The sequence below is a fragment of the Saimiri boliviensis genome, chromosome 4, assembly GCF_048565385.1.
Source record: "Saimiri boliviensis isolate mSaiBol1 chromosome 4, mSaiBol1.pri, whole genome shotgun sequence".
NCBI classification, from domain to species: domain Eukaryota; kingdom Metazoa; phylum Chordata; class Mammalia; order Primates; family Cebidae; genus Saimiri; species Saimiri boliviensis.
Genome location: NC_133452.1, coordinates 117,118,880 through 117,141,790, shown reverse-complemented (window position 1 = coordinate 117,141,790; position 22,911 = coordinate 117,118,880). Strand labels below are relative to the sequence as shown.

At 35.4% G+C, this 22,911-nt stretch overlaps 1 protein-coding gene across 7 annotated transcripts in view; it reads left to right on the top strand.

Annotated features, from left to right (window-relative positions):
* Window positions 1-22,911, top strand: part of COL19A1 (collagen type XIX alpha 1 chain) — a 364,360-nt gene that overhangs the window by 84,187 nt on the left and 257,262 nt on the right. The gene's annotated exons all lie outside the window — the stretch shown is intronic.

Here is a 22,911-nt window from a genome sequence, read left to right as displayed (position 1 = left end):
GAAAAAGATTTTTGAGGAGGGACAGGCCATTTATTATTGCTCTTTAAAACACATTTCTTGGAGTACTTTTACTTTCAATATCATTGTATGAAAATTCAAAATAATTGAACAATATCTGATTCTAAAGACTACTTCAGTCAAACTAAACATACAAGTCATTATACCAATAGCCAGTATTTATTTTGTGCTTACATGTACCAGACACTGAGAAGAGTGTTTTAGATATGTTATCATACTTGATCCGTACAATTACTTTTCATGTTGGGGATTAGTATTAGCATTTTACAGTTGGAAAAACTGAAGCTTAGGGAGGTTAAATTATTGCCCAATGCCACATACCTTGTGGCCAAACTGGGATCTGAAACCAGTAGGTCTGTTGACTACTCTTAACCAGTATCCATTTTGAAGACTACACTAAAATAAAAATTTCTGTCATAAAAGCAATTCAGTATTATAGGTCTGTGCTTTTTGATCACACTTGTACTTCCACTTGTAATATTTTACTTTTAAAACTTTATTTAAAAATGCCAGCCTAATATCTCTACCCTCATTTTATGACTGAGAACCACATATAGGTAAAATGATGTGCCCAAGGTAACACAATTAGGAGGACTCAGAAAGTAGAAAGATCTCTGAGTTAATCCAGACTCTTCTTTGGTTAGAGGGTGAATTTGGCCAAGCCACTCAGACTCTCTATACTTAAGTTTTCTTACCTGCAACAGAAGGTGTTCTCACTTACCTGTTCTGTCTGTACTTTAAAGTGACACAAAAATGCCTTGAAAAAAATGCATGTGGCTTAATTGTTGGTGACTGTGATTTATGCACATTCATATACACATTTCTTAACTTGTCTTTTGCTTCTTTGATTTACCAGTTCTAACGTATTTAAGAGTGCTGGCATAGGAAGAAATTTCATACATTGGTTTCAGGAAAAATACCCTGCCCACTAAAAAAAATTCTATGTCAGAAGTACAGTCCTATTTTAATAATTATTTTAAAAATTATTAAATCAACTTTAAATTCTGTTTTAAAGATTAAGTATTTAGTCACTCTTTTTAGAGCCTATACCTTTTAAGGATGCATTTCCCTGTCCATTCCCTTTAATCATAAGTATACATTTCTTACTTAACATCTAAATATTTATTTGTTCTTCATTCATTCATCCATCAACACCTATTTATTGAGCTCCTGCTATTATAATAAAAAATGTGCCAGACGTTGGAGCCTTCACAGTAATAATAAAATACAGGGCCTGCTCTCACCGAGTTTACAATCTTGTAACAATTTGTTCACAAAACATTTCTCCTTCTGTAGAAGCTAAAACCAGTAGAAAAGAACTCAGAAAAATTAATAAAAATTGATAAATATTAGCCAACTTATTGTAATGTCAAATCTATAAAATACACTCAAATGTATCTTAGAGTTACAATGCATTATATGACTTCTCATCTGTGGTATGTTTTAAGGATATTAACATTTGTTTTAAATTCCATGATAATTCATAATGGCAAGAGATATTAGTGGCAAGGTTAAAATAGCTGGAATAAAAGAAAATTTATCTTAAGAAAGATTTTTTTTTTTTTTTTTTTTGAGACAGAGTTTTGCTCTTGTTACCCAGGCTGGAGTGCAATGGTGCGATCTCGGCTCACCGCAACCTGCGCCTCCTGGGTTCAGGCAATTCTCCTGCCTCAGCCTCCTGAGTAGCTGGGATTGCAGGCACGCGCCACCATGCCCGGCTAATTTTTTTGCATTTTTAGTAGAGACGGGGTTTCACCATATTGACCAGGATGGTCTCGATCTCTTGACCTTGTGATCCACCCGCCTCGGCCTTCCAAAGTGCTGGGATTACAGGCTTGAGCCACCACACCCGGCAAGAAATTTATAATCTATACAACAAATAATTAATCTGCATATTTTCTTTATCTTTTCAATACATGCACCCACATTTGATTAAACCAACATATACTCTGCCTTTTAAAAATGACTTTAGATGACCATGACCATGAATGCATTCAACCTTCCTGGCGCTTGTAATAAACATGGAAGTATTGTTTCATTTTAAGGAATAGAGGATGAGTTTATTTCTGCTCCTATTGCACTATGTGATCCTGCAACTTTAATGTGCAATAAATAAAGAAGGCTTTCCTTCATGTTTGATTCTGCCATGTAATTGTCATTACTAGAGCAGGTATACAAAATAATGCCTACATAACACGAAGATTGAAAGTCATTTTCCTCTATGACATATTCAATAGTAAATGTTGTGAAATGATCAGAACTGCAATGTTACTAAGGGAATCAGATGTTGTTCTAAAGGTTTTCTTTTTGATTGTAACCCCAAGAAAGAATATGTAGAGGAGGTAGAACCATATGTTAGAAAGAGTACCACTTTGGAGCCTGAACCACTTAGGATTGAATCCTCTCCACCTCTTATTTGCTTTGAAAATTGTCCTTAATAATATCTACTCAGTGGTTGATGGTGAAGAAGGAATGCAATATAATATGTATACAACACTTAGAACCTGGCATATTATAAATATTCAACAACTATATGTTTCTCCTGCTTTCCTACCACCGTATAGTTGTCCACATTTTGAAGGAGAGATGGAGATAACTATTTGATTTTAATTTTAATTTTATTTGTGACTCAATGAAGAATAAATAAATCTTCATTTGTGAGATAATCTCTTAGAATTTCCAATTGATTAGATGTAAAAATCTTGAGTTATCACATACTACTTGTGGTAAATGGTAATAATTTATTGATAGTTAATGTCTTCAAAAGATTACTCAATTACTTAAATATTTCATTCAACTCTGTATCTTTTGATAGTTCCAATATTATCTGACATTTTCTGGAGACAATGTGCTAGTTTTTGTTTTGCTTTGTTTTTGAGACAGTCTTGCTTGGGTGCAATAGCATGATCTTGGCTCACTGCAACCTCCGCCTCCTGGGTTCAAGTGATTCTCCTGCCTCAGCCTCCTGAGTAGCTGTAATTACAGGCACCCACCACCATACCTGGATAATTTTTGTATTTTTAGTAAAGATGGGGTTTCACCATGTTGGTTACGCTGGTCTCGAACTCCTGACCTCTGGTGATCCACCCACCTCGGCCTCCCAAAGTGCTGGGATTACAGGTGTGAACTACTGTGCCCAGCCTATTGTGCTATTTTTAAAAATACATTCCTTGCATTGTTTTACTTAGATAACATTGATTAGAAGCCATCCAATTATAATTTACTTTTTATTATTAACTATATAATACTAGTCTTTTGGTGCATTTTACTTTTGGCCCAATGTAGTAAAGTGAGAAAAGATTTGAGAATACAAGTTCCACATCTCTTTCAAGTTTTATATCGCTACAATACAGTATTTCTAAAGGTGTTGATTTTTATTATTTTAATTGAAACAATCATGTGTATTTATGGAGTACAGTGTGATATTTTAATTCATTCATATAGTCTGATCAAATCAGGTTAATTTCATCCATCACCTCAAATGTTTATTATTTCTTTGTGTTGGGAACATTCAAAATATTTCCTTTTAGCTATTTGAAAATATACACTAAACTATTGTTAACCATAGTCACCTTACAGTGCTGTTGAATAGCAGAGCTTATTTATTCTTTGTAGCTGTGATTTTGTATCTGTTAACCAACTTCTTCCTATCTCCACTCCCCACCCTTCCCAGCCCTAGTAATCATTATTCTACTCTCTACTTCTATGAGATTAACTTTTTTAACTTCTGCATATAAAGAAGAACATGCAGTATTTATCCTTCTGTGCCTCACTTTTTTCACTTACTACAGTGTCATTCTGGCTCATCCATATTGCTGCAAATATGGGATTTTATTCTTTTTTATGGCTGGATGTCATTCCATTGTGTGTATCTGTTTTATATGTATATATAATGTAAATATATATACATATATATGTATATATATATATAACATTTTCTTTATCCATTTATTCATTGATGGACATCCATTTTGATTCCATGTATTAGTGATTGTGAGTAATGCTGTAGTAAACACAGGCTTTCAGATATCTTTTCTGCATACTTATTTCCTTTTCTTTGCATATGTATCCCCAGTGGCATTTCTGGATCACATGGTAGTTTCATTTTTAGTTTCCTTGAGGAGTATCCATACTGTTCTCCATAATAGCTATATTGATTTACATTTCCATTAAAAGTGTTCAAGAGTTCCCTTTTCTCCACAACTTTGGTAGCATTTTTTTTTTGGTAGTCTTTTTAGTTTTTATCTTTTTGGTAATACCCATTCTCACTAGGGTAAGATGATATCTCATTGCGATTCCAGTTTGTACCTCACTGATGATTAATGATGTTGAGCATTTTTTAATGTATTTATTGGACATTTGTATGTCTTCTTTTGAGAAGTGTCTATTCAGATCATTCGCCCATTTAAAAATAGGATTATTGGGGTTTTTGTTTGTTTGCTGCTGTTGAGTTGCTTGAGCTCCTTGTATATTGTGGATATTAATCCCTTGTCAGATGAATACCTTGCAAATATTTACTTTCATTCTGCAGGTTGCCTCTTCATTCTCTTGATTGTTTCTTTTGCTGTACAGAAGCTTTTTAGTGCATATAATCCCATTTGTCTATTTTTGCTTTGGTTGTCCGTGCTCTTGAGGTCTTATCCACAAAATCTTTGCCTAAACCAATGTACCAAAGCGTTTTCTCTACATTTTCCCCCAGAAGTTTCACAATTTCATAATTCTGGGTTCTACATTTAAGTGTTCAGTCCATTTTGGGTTGATTTTTGTGTATGGTGAGGGATAAGGGTCTAGTTTATTCTAAATATGGATATGCAGTTTTTCCAATACCTTTTATCAAAGAGACTCTCCTTTCCTCAATGCACTTTCCTGGCACCTCTGTCAAAAATCAGTTAGCTGTAAATACGTGGATTTATTTATGAGTTCTCTATTGTGTTCCATTGGTCTATGTGACTGTTGATGACAATCTAAGGTGTTATTCTTTGAGAATCCTTACTTTAATGCAGCAATTTCATAGAGAAAAATTTCATTCTCATTTATACACACACCCTATGAGTTAGACAATTATTCTGAATAATCATGTAAATAAATCCTGTCCTACCTGAACCAAAACCTCCTAATGACTTTTTGTATCTCTTAAGATAAACCCCAGAGCTCTAACCATGGGCTATGAGGCTTCACATAATGTGTAGAGCTCTCTCTAACCCCACTCTCCATTCCTTATATTGTCTCCTACCCTCTTTTGTTCATTTTTACTCCAAGTCCTTTGTACTAGTTATGTATCCTTGAAGTGTTCTTGTACATATCCACTTGGCTCTCTTCTTTACATCATTTAGGCCCTTGCTCAAAAACAACTTTAAAATAAAAAGGCCTTCTGGCATCTCTATATAAAAAGCATCCTTCCTCCCACCTCTATCCTCTTACTTTGCTTAGCACTTTTACTGCCTCCTAACATGTTATCATCATGCATCTATTTCTTCCCCTGTTGGAAGATGAGTTCCGTGAGTCTATACATAGAAGAACACATAAATAATAGACGCTAAAAATATGCTGAATGAATGAATGAACATTACACCTCAAGGAAAGTTTAAATAATTAACTCGATCCATGAAGACAGATTAGACACAACACCAGCGCACAACACCCGGTAAGAGAGACGCAGAAACCCAGAGATCTCCTAGCTCCAACCAAGGTACCAGGTGCATTTCAACTGGTCTGGTCCAAGGGTGAGCAAAGCCCACTCAGGGCAGACTGAGGCAGGGAGGGGTGCTGCTTTACCTAGAAAGTGCATCTGACCGGCGAGTTGGAGGCTCCACCTCTGGCACTCCGGTACAGATTCAGCGCTTCCCCCAGAGCCTCAGCAATACACAGAACTGGGGATCTTTGCCAGTCAAACTCCGGGAATTACGAGTGCAGAGTTGAATAAGAGTCCGCAGACTGAGTTATCGCCCCCTCTCCCCGCCCGGAGAGAGAGGGAGCTGTAAGCAGGAGCAGCTGGGCGGCTCCTAACCCACAACTGGAGAGAGAGAAAGCTGAAAGGGGGACACTGCCGGTGCAGCTGGGCTGTTCCCTACCCTACCCCACAAACCCCAGAGGGCTGAAGCTCTGACTCTAGTGGGTTACGAAGCCAGTGCCACAGTCTGAGATGAACCCTGAATGATCCAGCCCACTGGAGGAAGGGCACAACCCACCACAAGAGGGGTGGGACTGGGCTACATGTTTTAACAAAAAACACAGGAAGCCTATGTAGCAACGGGACGGCATTCTTGACAACCCAGCAGCCTACAGGTCAGTGGAAGAGGCGGGCCTAATCTCCCAGCATAAACAAAAAAGACAGATGAAGCTTCCCTAGTGACCTGAAGGAGTCCCTAGAAACCCAGTAGCACCCTCACAGGCAGACAAGTGACCTCATCAGGCAGCTCTCTGATACCACTGCCAGGTAAAACCACAAAGAGGGGAAAAAACCAGCGCAAAAAAGGTGAAACCACCAAAGACCAGAACACCTCTTCTCCTTCAAGGGATCACAACTCCTCAACAACACAGGATCACAACTTGACCGAGAAGGAGTGCGAAGAATTGATGGAAACAGAATTCAGAAGGTGGATAATAACAAACTTTTCAGAGCTAAAGGAACACATTCTAACTCAATGCAAAGAAACCAAAAACCTTGAAATAAGTTAGACGAAATGCTAACTAGAATAACCAGCTTAGAGAAGAACATAAACAACTTGATGGAGTTGAAGAACACAGCATGAGAACTATGTGAAGCAGACACAAGTTTTAATATCTAAATTGATCAAGCAGAAGAAAGAATATTAGAGATTGAAAGTCAACTCAATGAAATAAAAAGAGAAGGCAATGCAAGAGAAAAAAGAGTGAAAAGAAATGAACAAAGCCTCCAAGAAATATGGGATTATGGGAAAAAACCTAATCTACGCTTGATCAGTGTACCTGAATATGACGAGGAGAATGAATCCAAGCTGGAAAACACACTCCAGGATATTATTCAGGAGAACTTCCCAAGCCTAGCAAGGCAGTCCAAATTTCAAATTCAGGATATACAGAGAACTCCACAAATATATTCCTCAAGAAGAGCAACCCCAAGGCACATAATTGTCAGATTCACCAGGGTGGAAATGAAGGAAAAAAAAAATGCTAAGGGCAGCCAGAGAGAAAGGTCAGGTTACTCACAAAGGGAAGCCAGTCAGACTCACAGCAGATCTCTCCGCAGAAACTCTACAAGCCAGAAGAGAGTTCGGGCAAATATTTAACATCCTTAAAGAATTTTCAACCCAGAATCTCATATCCAGCCAAACTAAGCTTCATAAGTGAAGGAGAAATAAAATCCTTTATGGACAAGCAATTATTGAGAGATTTTGTCACCACTAGACTTACCCTACAGGAGCTCTTGAAAGAAACACTAAGCATGGAAAGGAACAAGTACCAGTCACTGCAAAAGCAAACCAGTTGGCAAAGACCAAAAATGCAATGAAGAAAATGAGTCAACTAATGAGAAAGAAAATTAGCCAGTAACAAAATGGCAGGATCAAATTCACACATAACAATATTAACATTGAATGTAAATGGCCTAAATGCCCCAATCAAAAGACACAGACTGGCAAACTGGATAAAAAGTCAGAACCCTTCGGTATGCTGTATTCAAGAAACCCATCTCACATACAAAGACACACATAGACTCAAAATAAAGGGATGGAAGAAGATTTACCAAGCAAATGGAGAACAAAACAAAAGGAGGGGTTGCAATCCTACTCTCTGATAAAATGGACTTCAAACCAAGAATGATCAAAAGAGACAAAGAAGGACATTACGTAATGGTAAAAGGATCAATCCAACAGGCAGAGCTGACTACCCTAAATATATACAACCCCAACACAGGAGCACCCAGATACATAAAGCAAATTCTTAACAACCTAAAACAAGATTTAGACTCCCACACAATAATAGTAGGAGACTTCAATACTCCACTGTCTATATTAGACAGATCAATGAGACAGAAAATTAACAGGGATATCCAGGACTTGAATGCAGAGCTGGACCAAGCAGATCTAGTAGACATATACAGAATGCTCCACCCCAAATCCACAGAATACACATTTTTCTAAGCACCACATTGCACTTACTCTAAAATTGACCACGTCATTGGAAGCAAATCACTCCTCAGCAAATGCAAAAGAACAGAAATCATAAAAGTCTATCAGACCACAGTGCAATCAGACTAGAACTCAGGATCAAGAAACACTAGAACTCAGGATCAAACCCGCACAACCACTTTCAAACCGAACAACTTACTTCTGAATGTTGACTGGATAAACAATGAAATGGAGGCAGAAATAAAGATGTTCTTCGGAACCAACCAGAATGAAGACACAACTTACAAGAATCTCTGGGACACCTTTAAAGCAGTATCGAGAGGGAAATTTATAACAATAAATGCCCACATGAGAAGCAAGGAAAGATCTAAAATCGACACCCTATCATCAAAATTGAAAGAACTAGAGGAGCAAGACCAAAAAAACTCCAAAGCTAGCAGAAGACAAGAGATAACTAAGATCAGAGCAGAACTGAAGGAGGTAGAGACTCAAAAAACCCTTCAAACAATCAATAAATCCAGGAGCTGGTTTTTTGAAAAGATCAACAAAATAGGCAGACTGCCAGCCAGATTAATAAAAAAGAGAAAGGAGAAGAATCAAATAGATGCAATAAAAAATGATAAAGGGGATATCACCACTGATCCCATAGAAATACAAACTACCATCGAAGGTTACTACCAACAGCTCTACTCACTTAAACCGGTAAACCAGGAAGAAATGGATAAATTCCTAGACACTTGTACTCTACCAAAACTAAACCAGGAGGAAGCTGAAACCCTGAATAGACCAATAACAATGGCTGAAGTAGAGGCAGCAATCAATAGCCTACCAACCAAAAAAAGTCCAAGTCCAGATGGTTCACAGCCGAATTCTACCAGATGTACAAAGAGAAGCTGGTTCCATTCCTTCTGAAACTGTATCAAACAATACAAAAGGAGGGAATCCTCTCTAACTCATTTTATGAGACCAACATCATCCTGATTCCAAAACCAGGCAGAGACTCAACTAAAAAAGAAAACTTCAGGCCACTATCCGTGATGAACATCGAGGCAAAAATCTTCAATGAAATACTGGCAAACAGATTGCAATAGCACATCAAGAAGCTTATCCATCATGACCAAGTAGGCTTCATCCCAGGGATGCAAGGCTGGTTCAACATACACAAATCCATAAATGTAATCCATCACATAAACAGAACCAAAGACAAAAACCATATGATTATCTCAATAGACGCAAAGAAGACCTTCGATAAAATTCAACAGCCCTTCATGCTAAAAACTCTCAATAAACTAGGTATTGATGGAACATATCATAAAATGATAAAAGCTATATATGACAAACCTACAGCCAATATCATACTGAACTAGCAAAAGCTGGAAGAATTCCCTTTGAAATCAGGCACTAGACAAGGAAGCCCTCTCTCACCACTCCTATTCAATATAGTATTGGAAGTTCTAGCCAGAGCAATCAGGCAAGAAAAAGAAATAAAGGGTATTCAATTAGGAAAGGAGGAAGTCAAACTGTCTCTATTTGCAGATGACATGATTGTATATCTAGAAGACCCCATCATCTTAGCCCAAAATCTTCTCAAACTGATAAACAACTTCAGCAAAGTCTCAGGATACAAAATCAATGTGCAAAAATCACAAGCATTCCTATATACCAATAATAGACAAACAGAGAGCCAAATCAAGAGCAAACACCCATTCACAATTGCTACAAAGAGAATAAAATACCCAGGAATACAACTAAAAAAAGGATGTAAAGGACCTCTTCAAGGAGAACTACAAACCCCTGCTCAATGAAATAAGAGAGGACACAAACAGATGGAGAAACATTCCATGATCATGGTTAGGAAGAATCAATATTGTGAAAATGGCCATACTGCCCCAAGTAATCTATAGATTCAATGCTATTCCCATCAAGCTACCAATGACCTTCTTCATAGAACTGGAAAAAAACACTTTAAACTTCATATGGAATCACAAGAGACCCTGCATAGCAAGACAATCCTAAGCAAAAAGAACAAAGCTGGAGGCATCACACTACCAGACTTCAAACTATACTACAAGGCTACAGTAATCAAAACAGCATGGTACTGGTACCAAAGCAGAGACACATACCAATGGAATGGAACAGAGACCCCAGAAGAAACACCACACATCTACAACCATCTGATCTTCGACAAACCCAGCAAAAACAAGCAATGGGAAAAGGACTCCATGTTTAATAAATGGTGTTGGGAAAACCAGCTAGCAATGTGCAGAAAGCAGAAACTGGACCCCTACCTGTCACCTTACACTAAAATTAACTCCAGATGGATCAAAGATTTAAACATAAAACCTAACACCATAAAAACACTACAAGAAAACGTAAGCAAAACCATCCAGGACATAGACATAGGCAAGGACTTCATTACTAAAACACCAAAAGCAATGGCAATAAAAGCCAGGATAGACAAATGGGATCTAATTAAACTCCAGAGCTTCTGTACAGCAAAAGAAACCATCATTAGAGTGAATCGGCAACCAACCGAATGGGAAAAAAATTTTGCAATCTACCCATCTGACAAAGGGCTAATATCCAGAATCTACAAAGAACTAAAACATATATACAAGAAAAAAACAAACAACCCCATTCAAAAGTAGATGAAGAATATGAACAGACACTTTTCAAAAGAGGACATATATGAGGCCAACAAACATGAAAAAATGCTCATCATCACTGGTCATTAGAGAAATGCAAATCAAAACCACACTCAGATATCATCTCACACCAGTTAGAATGGCAATTGTTAAAAAATCGGGAGACAACAGATGCTGGAGAGGATGTGGAGAAATAGAAACACTCTTACACAGTTGGTAGGAGTGTAAATTAGTTCAACTTTTCTGGAAGACAGTGTGGTGATTTCTCAAGGATCTAGAAATAGAAATTCCATTTGACCCAGCAGTCCCACTATTGGGTATATACCCAAAGAATTATAAATTGTTCTACTATAAAGACACATGCACAGGTGTGCATGTGTTCATTGCAGCCCTGTGTACAATAGCAAAGACCTGGAAACAACCCAAATGCCCATCAATGATAGACTGGACAAAGAAAATGTGGTATATATACACCATGGAATACTAGGCAGCCATAAAAAACAATGAGTTCGTGTCCTTTGTAGGGACTTGGATGAATCTGGAAACCATCATTCTCAGCAAACTGACCCAAGAACAGAAAGCCAGGCACCATATGTTCTCACTCATAGATGGATGTTGAACAACGATAACCCAGGTGGACTCAGGTAGAGGAGCATCACACACAGGTGACAGTTGGGGGGGTAGGGGAGAGACAATGGGGGGTAGGGAGGAGGGGGAGGATGGGGAGGGATAACATGGGGATAAATGCCAGGTATAGTATGCACCTGAAGTAAAATAAATAAATTAAAAAAAAGAAGAATTATAAAATCAACCATGGGAGAATCATAATGTACAATATTCATGAACAAATAGCATCAGGGCTTCTGCTTCCATCCATGAAGTAACTGCTTTAGGCATGTCCTCCCAGAGTAAACAACTATAAAGTGTCAAATATCAAATAATAATAATAATAATAATAATAATTAACTCAGCTATTTCTAGAAACTGTAAGTTCTCTTTCCTAATTTTCCAGGGGACTCTGCTGAACAAGGCAAAGATTCAATTTTCAAGGAAAGCCTTAAATGATAATATATTGTTAACTTAGGTTCTACATTTTTTTCTTTTAAAAAACAAAAATACTTTTCATATTGGTTTAATCAGGTTTAGCTTAATGTTGCCAAGTTAATGAAGCATCAAAATTATTTTGCAAAAAGAAGTTTTGGCAGAATTTAATATGTATCTTTATTTGCCTATTTTCTTACCCACTGTGATTTACTACTTTTTCTTTTTTTGTAAAGGTGATGATCCCCTCTCATGGAATAATGTGGTTTTAAATATTACTGCTTATATTTAATTATCTAGTTGTGATCAGTATTCTATATCAGGACACCTAATCAAGCGATTTTTAACCATGCTCTTTAAGACTAAATTTTTATAACATTATTTGAAGTAATAATTAATACTTTAATTTAGAGTCAATTGTAATAATTTTCTGAATCTTTTAATTCCATTTTGTTAGCAAGTGTAGTTAGCAACCTAATTCCTTAGCAACTGCATTGCTTTCAGTTCTTTAAGACCCTTGTTAATACTCTCACCCATTTCAGAGTTGAAATTCTCTCAGAGTTTTGTAAAATATCAATTCAATTTTAGTGTTCCTGAATCTAAGAGGAAGTGTTATTTGAGCCCTATTTTGGGAATTATTTTCCAGTTAATTTTTGTATTATTACCTTTCACATCTTCAGTTATTTTGCCAAAATATGTTGACTTTATGAAACGATTGCTTTGCTGATATGCTTTGAGAGAAAATCAAAACAGTTTAAAATGGAATAAGTTAGCTTATTTGACTTCTTTGTCAGAAACTGGTATTGATTTATTTCAGCTTCTCCTGCCTTCCTATCCCACTAAAGACTTCCATTTTGAGTAGTCTATTATGCTAACCTGGAGATGATCCATAAGTTTCTCCTCATTTTCTTTCCAATCTGACATTACTCATATGCCCCTTCTGTAGCCATACCACAACAAGAAAAATTAATTAAATCAAAATATGTTCATAATTTTTAAAAAGAAGGAATGTCTTCTCTTAATAATAACCTCACAGAAGATTCATTATTATGCTTTTGACTTCTTTTAGTATGTCAGTATAAGAAATAATAATGTATCTTTATTCTTTCTAATCCCATATTGAATATATTGAAGTAATTAACAGGTCCTTTTTTTGAATCAGTTTTACCCAATCTGATATAATTTCATGTAATCTACAGGAATTCACTTGAAGGTGAAATTTACTTGTTGGCCTTCATCTGAAATTAACAAATAGTATCATTATAATAATAGTATTACATATTCATAAAATTACAATGTATTTCTTAATTTCTACCAAGTTTTAATGATAGAGAAACTCATTCAAAAAGTATATATTATTTTCCACTATTTCAATGATAAATTTATTAGACTGAATTTGTGATAGTGCTTTTAAGGAAGCCATAGACGATAAACTTCCTTGTACCTGTTTTTCCTTCCCTGCTCAGCAGTTAGATGGAAGATCAAGGAAGCGAATCATTGCATTGACCAAAATTTAGGGTTTTTCCTGGAGGTTGTAAAGGAAAGTCAGAACACTAAGTGAAATAAATAGGGATATCTTAGAATCTGAAATTTCGTGACGTACTTGAATTGAAAGTATTGGATAGGATGTAGCTTTTAATTCATTTAAACTCATTTCTCATATTAATTGAAGTAACTATTATTCCTTACTTTTGGTAAATGTAAAAAAAATTGCAAAGGTGAGTTACGTATTTCTGTATGAATATGTCTAGTTTTAGTTATGATTAGTTCTTAGATGTTTATGAATTACTGATTTTTGACAATTTATTGATTTGGCTTGTGGGCAATATGAGGAAGGAACTTGAAGCACAAACTTGGTACAAGCAAAAGCAACTCATCTAGGAAGAGGTGGATTCTCTTTGACAGCATTAGTTATTAATTTACCTCTTTAATTTCCTAGTAAGCATTTCTGTATTTTAGGGTACAGTTGGTAATAAAGGTGAATTTGGTGCTTTTGGAATTCCTGGGGAAAAGGTATGATGGTTTGCTATTTGATTAAAATTTATGGTTATTTTATAAAGTTGTATCAGATAGGATAGAAAAATATATAGAATAAGTTTTATAGTTTAGGGGTAAGCAAGCAGTGGCCCTATAGTAGCTTTGTCAGAGACTCCTGCTGTATGATTTTGTAAATAAAGTTTTACTGGAGCAAAGCCATACTCATTTGTTTTTGTGTTACATAAGGCTGCCTTTGTGCTTCATGGCCAGGTTAAGGAATTGTGGCAGAGACTGCATGGCCCACAAAATCTAAAACATTTACTCTCTGGCCCTTTGTTGAAAAAGCCTGCTGATCCCTGCTCCAGAACATTGGCTGCTATTCTCTTAGCCCCAGGACCTCTTAAATTCACCATTTTATATGTGATATAATATCTTAATATGCATTTCACTGCAGATGAAAATTAGGTAATTTATGTAAACATCTTATAATATAGACCATAGGATATATTATAATTAAAAATATAAGAAATATATTTTAGTCCATCAATAAAATGCTATACTGTAGCCTATAGCTCATAAAAGAATTGCTTTTTATGTTCCTACTCTAATGCCACAAAGATGATTCTAAACAATAAATTCACTCACAAGATGTTATTGTAATTTAGCATCTCATTCAAGTTCAGTTTTTGTAGAATATTTTAAAAATTTTTGTAGTTGTATATTAAACTGCAATTACGTTGTCATATTTTTCACCATATGTATCTATATTAATACTAATAACTTTGCTAAATTTTTTAAGTTGATACTAAGAAAATTATCTTCTTTATGAAAATATATATACTTAGTATAAGTTATTGTAGCTGTTCTAGCTGCACTGATTCTCAAGCAAGTCTATTGTGTCTCATTGCATAGAAGGCCATGACCATTGAGGTTTTATTCACCTAAAGTTGGCACTGGAATAACTGAAGCTGAAGTGGTAGGAGGTTCAGAGATTGTCAGACAGATATTTTTTGAGACCTTCTTAAATGTGTCTCTGGTATTTAACTGCTTCATTGATGTTACTTTTTCCTTCCATAAATTATTCAGTCTTACATGCAAATTCTTTATTCCTATAGGAATTTAACTATTGGACTTGGTAAAGTCCAACAAACTCTATTGAAAAATAATATCTTGCTGCAAGTTGATGTTTATTTGGGCTGCTATCCTCTTGTTTAGGCATGCTGATGGCATTAACTGACGATTCTTCATCATAAATCAAAGTTTCTTTAAATACTTGTTCAAAGGTCTAATTCTTTAAAAATATCTTTTCTATAGAGAATATTATTCAATGACCTAAGGAGATGCCCCAATCCAAATTTACCTTGTACCTTTATTCTACCAATCTTTTTCTAAAATGCATCACAATAATCTGATTGCTTAGATTTCAGGTCATTAGGAGTTTTTGAATTATTCTGAACCTGGTACCCTTTTTAAAACCTTATGCAGAGTCACTGAAGTGTGTGGACTATAAAGCAGATTGTTTGACTTTATTGTGGGATGTAATGTAAGACTCATATACATTTATTTAATAAATTGTGGGGAAGTAGGATAGAATTCCCTTGGAATGCTTTAAAACAGAATTTATCAAGATTGCATTTATTTTAACACTCCAAAATGGCATCTCTTAGATCCTTATGTATGACAACCAGGTGCAAACTACTACTGATTGAGTGTGGAATAGGTTCTCAACTCCTGAAAAGGTGATGTCAACAGACTGACAATGTAAGAAATAGAAGAAGCATTCAATAGAATCAATCCTGTCAAAAGTTGATCAAATGAATTGCAATCTAGGGCCACAATAGTAAAAAAACAAGTCTAGAAAGTTAAGTATGCAAACCAAGACATTTTCTTTTCTTTTTTTTTTTTTTTTTTGAGACGGAGTTTCGCTCTTGTTACCCAGGCTGGAGTGCAATGGCGCAATCTCGGCTCACTGCAACCTCCGCCTCCTGGGTTAAGGCAATTCTCCTGCCTCAGCCTCCCGAGTAGCTGGGATTACAGGCACAAGCCACCATGCCCAGCTAATTTTTTTTTGTATTTTTAGTAGAGATGGGGTTTCACCATGTTGACCAGGATGGTCTCGATCTCTCGACCTCGTGATCCACCCGCCTCGGCCTTCCAAAGTGCTGGGATTATAGGCTTGAGCCACCGCGCCCGGCTCAAAAACCAAGACATTTTCTAGAAAAAAAAATAGAGTTTCTTAGAAAGTAGAGGGCATTTAGGACAACGTGAAGGAACTAGAGCAAGTCAGTATTTCAGAGACAGGCACTACTCAGAACTAAAGATTTTTATTTCTTTTCCTAGAAGTCTACTTTTGGAAAAGAATCTTGTGTGGCAATTCATCCTATATTTCACTTCAAGTAAAACTTCAAAAAGTATAGAGGAATATACTGGTAATCTAGTTAGATAAAGTCATTCTGAAAAAACCGAAATCCTCAGCTCTTGGGGCCCATTTGGTCAAAATGGTGACTGAGAGAGTCTTACAAAATCAGTTAATGAGTGTGTCTGTGTGAAGACACTGTTCCCAGAGAACTTAAGAAGCTAATATCATAAAGAAGCAGCTGTTTTTATAGTGTTCTAAAGCCATGGCAAAATTGTCCTGGCAAATACTCTCTCATGTTTCCTCAAGCAGTTTTCTTCTGGGTCTAATTTACTTGTGTCATTCTTAAAGGGCCTCACAGACAATTAGAGAATTCATGTAACTTCCAGTGGTGCTAAATGTGGTAGCGGATTACATTTAGCTCTTGGTTCCCGGATTCACGCATCATCAGAGGCCCCAATTAGTGGGTAATATCCTTCCAATACCTATAGAAGCACTGAGTCTTTGACCATTTTCTCTTCCCAAGGTCTCAGTCCCTGGTGGTACCAGCTACGGAGACTTGTCACTTCATTTAGCTGCTAAAGTTTTTCACTCTTGAGTGAAAAAAAAGCCACCTCAAGAATGTTTTTCTCACTTCTATAATCCACAAGTTACCACTTATTTAAAATAATTCTAATGAATGTATGCAAAATGAAAACAAGAAAGTTACTAGCATATTATCTAATGGTAGGTTAATACATTGTACAAATTTTTTAAATTTCAAAATTTCAAAATCATACTTGTGAGGTTTATGTTTGGGTGAAATATCTCTGCCATCTTATAAGAAAAATAGTTTGTTAGATTTTTCTAAGTAAATTCTTAAAGAAAAATTATCAGTTCTTAACATGTGTGTCTCTTCAGGTCTCTGTCTCCCACATTTGCCTTAATGTGAAATATGTGCATCTTCCAGAGTAACTTATCCAGCATTCCTAAGCTTAACTTTGACTCTGCTTCTTGGCAGTTATAATTCTTTGTTTTGTTTTATTTTTAAATCAAATTAGGAGTGTTTAAAAGTACTATTAAAAAATAAAATAACTAAGATGAATTGTTTAAATGTCTCACACATACAATACCATATAACATATATCTCAGGTATAATATGTCAAAGTAAAGATTTTTTCCTAAAGCTTAGTATTTAAGCTAGGAAACTGATTTATATTAATGAGTGAAGCATTTTCTGAGCAGTATGACATATTAATTTGTATATTAACTACACTTTACACTTACATCAATGTCATACTGCAATAAATCAGGTGATTTGCATATAAGTCGTATTATTCTAAAATAAAACTACACTTTCAAATTTAGATAGGTAATAGCAGTAAATTTTTTTAAGTCAAGATTCTGAACAATGTATTAGTATACTGTGGTAGCATTTTTCCTCTGAGACCAAGGAAAAAAGATAGTACACTAAACAACACAATTTTATAAAATCTATTTATGGAACACAGGAATATGAGGACTCTAAGGATGAAGTATAGCATTTAGTTATGTTCTTTTGTAAATGTAATACTTATTACCCAGTATAGACATGCAGTGGCCATTCTTAATCTAATATTAGCTCTAATCTAATATAGCCTTACCATTCAATATTGCAGAAAAAGAACTGTCCCCTTTACATTTAGTCAGCACAGCTATGATTCTGCTTAAGAGGTTTTGTAAGTGTTCTGTTATTAGTTCATTTAAGAAAATCAATTCTGTTTAGCAGTCTTATTAGGTAACTGGCAACTTCTGGTAAGCTTAGGTGGACAGAAGCCACTGTCAATCAAAATGAGTAAACTGGATGATTCCATTTTCATGAGAAGTGAGTGACTCAATGCATAAGATCACATGTAGGCACCCATACACACCCATACACACAACACCTGCACACACACACACATACACACACACACAAACACATGAATATATCTGTTCACACCTTGTATCCTCATGATATGTAGCAGGAAAATGAGATGAGGATTTGGACACTAGGAGCAAATTTGCCCTAGTGTCCAAATATAACACTCAAACCATGTTGGTTTTTATTACCTGAATACTTCAAAGAAAGAAGTTGCCTCATATCATACTTCACTTATGTATGTAAACATAACAGATACATTTTTTGAGAAGTGGGCATTTTTTCTAAATAGGAATAATTATTGTCCAACAATCTTATCCTAATAATGGGACAATAAAAATTGAAAAAATATAGAGCCCAAATTATGCTAAAACTCATAATCTGTCTACTAAATTACTTTAAATTTGCCCTAAAATGTTTATTTTAATAGGAAAATTTTTGCTCAGTTAATTTGCTCCCCATGGAGTAAGTATAAAGTAAATCATAGCCATAATTACTTTACCATGCTAATATCAAATACTCAGAGATAGACTTCCTGTGTTTGAATTCCAGCTCAAAATCTTACTCTCTAATATAGAGCATGATACTCTAATTAAGAGCTTGTCAGTTTTCTCTCTTATAAAACCAGAATTGTATTGAATCTACTTCTAGCTTTATCTTAAGGATTAAACAAGATTACTCATGAAAGTACCAGCCCAGCACCTGATATGTAAATATTTAGTAAACAACAGATGTAATTTTAACAATAAACAGTTTGATGATTCTATTATTCTAGCCTTACTATAGGACCAAATTAGAATTTATTTGAGGGAATTTATACACTTCATCTTAGCCAAAAGGCCAAGAAGCAAACACTTGGGGGAATTTATATTATTTCTTCAAAATATATTTACAGAAAAATGTGGAAATAAAGCCACATGTCTTAGGTAACTTTGACCTTTCAAAATAAAGCTCAAAGATTTTAGCAAACCAATGAATTCCTCACTTAATATAAATATGTACAAGAATATAAACTTTTACAATAATAATAATAGCAGCCATTTACTCAATAAGTGTTATATGCTAAATGCTATCAGGAGCCTTCTTTACATTATTTCATTCAATCCTTACAGCATCTGTGTGAGGTAAGATTTATTGTTACCATCTCTCAGTTAAGGAAAAAGATCTAGAGAGAGGGAAGAAAGAAAAAGAAACTTCCCCTAACTTTGTAGGCAGAAAATAGTGGAGTCAGGGTTTGAACCTCTATGCATGAAAATCCATAGCTCTCGCCCGTTTGCCATGTTACCTCATCTGGATAGCTCCTCAAATATTCAGATTTCCTTGACACAGGCAGTCCTGAATTCGATCTTAAATTTGTTTGCCTGCCAGTTTAGGGAGTGAACTGCATATGGTTTGCTTCAGACATTGTTCCAAGGAGGGCTGTGTGTCTTCCCTTTAAATCTATGGACCCCTTTTAAACTGCAGCTGACGCTAGGGATTCTGACTACCCCACCTTCATAAGATTATGTTCATCTATTAAGAATCATTATGCATATGGTTTTTCACCAAATGAGAGCATTTTGTCTAGCTTTACCTTGCAAAATAAGTATTATAGAAAACAATTTGCTTGGTTTCCAAGTATTTGAAGTGTGTTTTCAAACTTTTCACACTTGACTCTCTGGAGATCCTTAATCTACCCTGCATGCCCACATCCAGGCAGCTCAATCATGGTCACTCTGCAACCATAACCTAATGCAACACCTAATCTAGAAATGTTTCTCTTTATATTATCCACCAAATAAATATGTATAATTTATTTAGCAAAAACAGAAATGTTTAACTTAGCACCATGACTTTATTAAAAAAATAAAATAAACCTTCTGAAGGTAAAAAAAAAACTGTATGCATTAAGGCACTTAAGAATACATCTGATAACATGATGAGAGAGTGGCCAAATTGCACGTATTAAAAATAGCTGGACTAACTATCCTCATTATATGAGGATATGCTTTGTATGATGGACCTCTTCACCATAAACTCTGAAATCCTCAGTCACTGCAGTGAGATGAGACTGAATAAGGCAGATCCATTGTTCCCTCACAGTCTTTGTATTTCTTTTCTGTTGGGAAATGAAATGACTATGATCTTTGAATCTTGATTTTCCCTAAAAAGACATTTTATGAGAAGACTGCAGCTTCAGAAAGTAAAGGCAGATGCTGTTACAGTTTATGTAAGTGCAGACAAGGCCAGTCACTGTTGTGAATTATAATGAACTTTCTACCATTGCTGGTCCAGATGTAGTGTTAATGCTTCAGAGACTCAGAAACTTACAGGAATATAGCATAAAAGCTAGAGAATTTTTAAGCCGTTTGGCTTCCTATCTGTATTTCTAGCTTTACCTAATTTTTCCATGGGTATTCAAAATTAAGCTTAATTTTAGACTTCCTAAGTTTAAAACATAAAATGCCTAATGGCATGTGACAATATATTATAGAAACTGAGACCATTAAGTGAGGAGGAACAAAAAAAGACAGCTTAGCTTTATTCTAACAATGGAATACTTCCTGCCTATAAAATTGTTAGGCTTTATAAAACAAGAATGACCTCTACTTTAAACAAAATACTTCTTACGCAGAGAATCACCTGTATATCTGTGTAATTTAGAAAATTCTTTAATGAATTATTGTATAGTCAAATCTACACACAGGATTGAACTTTTAATCGTAACTAGTATTCGTAGAAAAAAAAATGACCACAAAGAAATCAGTTTTGTAAACCTACTTGCTGGCTTCACTTATTTAAAGTACAAAGAAAAAACTTGAATTATCAGTGAAAAATTGTTGCTCTTACATAGAATAATTGTCATTTAATTGTCTTGTCTATAGACATATATTCATACAATATAGCACTAAAATAAGCCGAAACATAAGAAGGACAAAGGTAATAGAAGGACAGGAAAAAGAAAAAGAAACTTGCTCACTCTGCAGCTGATTTTATTTCTTAATGGTTTCTTCTTCCCTTCTAATGCCTTCCACTCACACCCCAAGTAGAGCAGTTGGCAGGGAACACAACAGATGGATGACAAGCTCAACACATGCAGTGTATCTGGCACCCAGGCACTTGACTTTTATTTGCTAAACAGCCAGATTTCAAGAGCCTAGTCTGCTAATGTTCCTATTTGGTTTATTGTACTACCAGTTTCTAGCACATAAATATTAAAATATTGCCATAAGAAAGCTCACACACTCTGTTTCTCTGCATAGTTAAGTGGCTAATTATTTTATTCTTGTTGTAGCTTGTTGAGATACTCAACAGTGGAGTTAAAGATTAACTGGTATCTTATAAAGACATCTATGATTTTTGATATTAGAATTTTCTTAAAGCAGCCGTATCTAAAGGAGCTTTTAGACAGACACATCAGGGACTGCCCAAGCCAGTGTAAGGTATTGAATGAACCTGTTAGGGAAGATTAGAAGATTTGAGTGGATGATCACAGATGATTGGTATCTTCCTTTCCTACCACCATCATTGCATTTTCAGATTATTATACTCAAGTGTGCATTTTTTTCATGAATTCTCCCAGGCCACCAGGCAAAATTACAGCTCATCTACTCTGTTCACATAGCAGTTTATTTATATCACCAATATAGTGTGTGTCTATACCTCCTGCTAAATTGTGAGCTCCTGAAGTAGAAGGATTTGGGATCTGTCTCATCTCTGTAATCTTAGCACCTGCACTGATTCTGGATAAGTGTTTATTGAGTAGCTCAGAATTCAAGGACTTAGCCCCAAGCTAGAAATAGGGAAGAGAAATAGAGAATGACTGCTAGAAAACTCAGCTGAGAGATCAGAAAAGCCCCCTAATGCCAGCAACTCTTCAGTGCAAGTCCTTCCTACTCTCTACAGAAGCATAATTTAGGGAAACAGGAGGGAATCTCTTTTCTACACAAGTTTACAGGTATTGCTTCCTAGAATTAAATAGAATAGAAATGTGTGCATCTCCAGAAGTTGCTTTCCATTTTGGAAAGTATGCTCTTCCCTCTCTCTCAAACACAGATCTTCAACTTATATTGTTTTCTTTTTATCCAAACTAGATTTGAAAATCTCCTAACTTTCTTATGACATTGTTAGGGTTTTTTCTTTCTCCATATCTTCACAATCATTTACTTCAGGGCTAAAGATAAGTAACCAATGGCTTCAGTGCATTTAAGGTCCAGTACAGGTAACTGATATGGAATAGAACTGTAAATTACTCATCACGAGGAATACTCCAGGCAGGAAATAGTTTGCAGTTACTGCTGTCTCATTGTCCTCAATTAGGAACTGACTGAAAACTCTATCCTCTGTATGTCTTAAATCATCTTTTACTTGTTAGAAATCTCTATTCAGATGTCAATCACTATACTTCAGATATTTCAGTAGATGATTCACATTAAATAAGTATTTCTCTAGTACTTTTATGAAGTTTCAAGTTTTTTTTTTAAAGACTGTCTTACAGTTAGTCTCACAATAAAGTGAAAAGCCCAAACACTTGTGCCTGACACTTCAAGAAAATCATCACAGTTACATAGAAGCCCAGATTCTGTAGTGGATTGTATAACATTAACTAAGGCTTAATTCCCTATCTTTGCTATATATAGGAAGAAACTTTACGTCTCCAAGGCATTTCAAAATTATTTGGGGTTTCTTTATGTTTTTTATTTGAGTAACTCTTAGTACAAGTTGTACTTAATTAATTTGAAAAGGATTGTAAAATAATATTCCTTTGACAGGAAAACTTAGGGGTTGTAGTTGACTACAAATGTATCATATGTAAGCAATTTAGTTAAAACAAAAAGCAAGTTGTATTAATAGAAGTACAAAACTATATAGTATCCAGAATAAAGTGTGTGTGTGTGTGTGATGGTC